General features: G+C 37.5%; 1 pseudogene; it reads left to right on the forward strand.

The window, feature by feature from the left end:
* Nucleotides 1–2,077: 2,077 nt before the first annotated feature.
* LOC102001796 lies at nt 2,078–2,721 on the forward strand (annotated as a pseudogene).
* The last annotated feature ends 343 nt before the right edge of the window (nt 2,722–3,064 follow it).

A 3,064-nucleotide genomic window follows, 5' to 3' on the forward strand; every position in this document is an offset into this window, starting at 1 on the left:
CGGTAAAGAGGTCTGGTGCCCTCTTCTGGCCTGCAGACATACACACAGACAGAATATTGTATACAAAATAAATAAATAAATAAATAAATATTAGAATATTATACAATAAACAACTGAAACAAATGAGGACAATGACTTCAAAATGTAAACAATGTGTAAGTATCTTGATCAGAGGTAGAAATGTATGTTGCAATATGATAAATATATATCAATCCATAAAAATGTTTTTATGCAGAGGTAGAAACATGAATGCATACAATATTCAATATAATTTCACATTATATCAATATACAATAATCTATACCAATGCAATTGCCTATAAATAATAACTCACAATATTCACTCTATTACTCACTATTATTATTAGTGTCAGTAAGCTCACACTAATCTATTATCCCATCCAATTTTCCCATTTTTTTTCAAAGTGATCCCTCAGCCTCTAAAATTTTTTCTCCATCTTGCAACCCTATACCAATTATAATCAACCCCTAAATGATATCCCTAATTCTGAGAACAAACTTTGTTGGGATAGGAGACATTGTCTTTTAGAATTACCTCCAGCTATCATGGGGGGGGGGAATTTTCTTTCTATGGGATCCTGTGAAAATAAAATGATGGTTAAGTTCCAAGATTACTGTCTGGTATAATTGCAAATAGTCTCTGCATATTTGGTAAGGTTTTTCTGAGCTTCCTATTAGGAGGTCTGTCCAGAACATTGTAAAAAGTGCACCATTTCATCTAAGCAAGTTGGAACCATCTTGAGTAGCTGGTACTCAAAACAGATCTTGTAGTAGTGCTATCATCATAATGACATAATATCAACCAGGTTGAGTTGATGTGCTGGGGCCCCATCTTCTTCCTGGAATTTCAAAATTTACTGCAGGAAAATTTATTGTTCATTGTGCAAACCTTCAATATTAATTATATAGACATATACAGACAAATATATTCAGTGACATGTACAATAGAGACAAAAATAGATATAAAGAAAAGTAAATTTTTTTCTAAATTCTTTTTCTTTCTGTCCCATGCTCCTGACATGAGACAGAAACTCTGAATTTTTCTTTTAACATGTTTGGATTTATAGAGGGACAGAGCCAGTGTCCAACTCCAAAGCCAACTCTACATATTCATAAACATTTATCCACCTACAAAAGGCACCCAAGGTAATGACAGGATAAAAGTGTAGATTAGTGAATCTACTCTTTAAAAAAATCAAGAGGCATATATATGTATGATGAGATAAAAGGGTAGATCATTAAAATTAATTTAAAAAGTAACTACTTATTTAAATATTTTACATTTATATAGATATGTATGCTTCCTTTTGATAGTAATTTGACATTATTTTTGTTAAAACATACTGTCTATGATGTTATATTCTTACTCAAGATATTTTACCTAAAACAACTCACTTAAGCATGTAATGAAAATGGTTGCCGGGCAGTGGTGGCACATGCCTTTAATCCCAGCATTTGGGAGGCAGAGGCAGGCGGATCTCTGTGAGTTCGAGACCAGCCTAGTCTACAAGAGCTAGTTCCAGGACAGGCTCCAAATACCACAGAGAAACCCTGTCTCGAAAAAGAAAAAAAAAAGACAATATCTAGTCCTTGAAAGTTATTATTATCAAGTAATTAAGATACAAAGTACTGCACATTAGTAGTTTGTTACTTATTACAGTTGAAAGCATAATCATTTTAGGTATGTTTTAACATTATACAGAATTTTATTATGCCTCCTGTTCTTCTTCCAGGAACCTTGATGGCGGTGAGTAACATCTGTGTTAGCCAACAGAAAAAGCAGTTATCTCAAAGTGACCCTTAAACTGTTGTTTCTGACCTCTAATTACTGATCTGTCTTCTAAGGACAGAAGTCTCATGATATAGATGTTCTCTTAGCAAACAGAAGAGATTGCTTGTGATGGTTCTCCAGGCCCTTGTGCTTTCTTCTGGTTTCGATAAATGCTGCTCCACTGATGCCCAATCCCAAACAACCTAGAAAAATGATTTAAGGAAGATTGAAGGAAGCAGGTGGTTGGGGATCCCTGCCTGAGAAGTGGGCCTGGGGCCTTCTCCAGCTACAGGTTCTGGGACCAGCTGGGGAGTCCCCAGAAGCCAAAAGGAGCACTTCGGGGACAGCATCATTGAGGACCCAGAGCTAGAAGTGATCAAAGCTTCAGGGAGTCACAGAGATAGAGGAAGAGGATGAGAAGTTAAAGGAACTACATACAAAATGAGGTAGAGAAGCAGATGACTAAGAGTACAACCCCAGGCAATGCTGGCTCAGTGATCACATCTCTAGAGGAGAAGATGGAGGCTGATGCCAGTTCCATCTATGTTGGCAATGTGGACTATAGTGCAACAGCAGAAGAGCTGGAAGCTCACTTTCACGGCTGTGTTTCAGTCAACTGTGTTACTACAGTGTGTGACAAATTCAGTGGGCTTACCAAGGGGTTTGCATATGTAGAATTCATAGACAAAGAGTCAGTGAGGACTTCCCTGGCTTTAGGTGAGTCCCTGTTTAGAGTGAGACAAATCAAGATGATTCTCATCACTACAACAGACAGGGGTTTCCCACAAATCCAATACCATGCCCAGACTACCAATTACAACATCTCCCTGTCTCAATTCTACAGTGGTTTTAACAGCAGACCCTGGGATCAAGTCTACAGGGGCCAGGCTAGAGTGATATCATGGTATTCCCCTTACTAAAAAAGTATTAGAAGGAGAGAGGGGGAAAAAGAGGAAAGAAGGGAAAAAAAGAATTAAAAAAAGAAAGAAAAACAAAAGATGTCCTTGATGGGAAAAATATTTTTTAAAAAAGATATACTGGGGGCTGAGAGATGGCTCAGAGTTTAAGAGCACTGACTGTTCTTCCAGAGGTCCTGAGTTCAATTCCCAGCAACCACATGGTGGCTCACAACCATCTATAATGAGATCTGGTGCCCTTTTCTGTCCTGCAGGGATACATAAATAAATAGATAAATCTTTAAAAAAAAGATATACTGTGGAAGAGGGAGAATCCCATAACTAACTGTAGGGACCTGATCTGGGCAGTAGGGGAG

Source organism: Microtus ochrogaster, unplaced genomic scaffold (assembly GCF_000317375.1).
Source record: "Microtus ochrogaster isolate Prairie Vole_2 unplaced genomic scaffold, MicOch1.0 UNK20, whole genome shotgun sequence".
Taxonomy (NCBI): Eukaryota; Metazoa; Chordata; class Mammalia; order Rodentia; family Cricetidae; genus Microtus; species Microtus ochrogaster.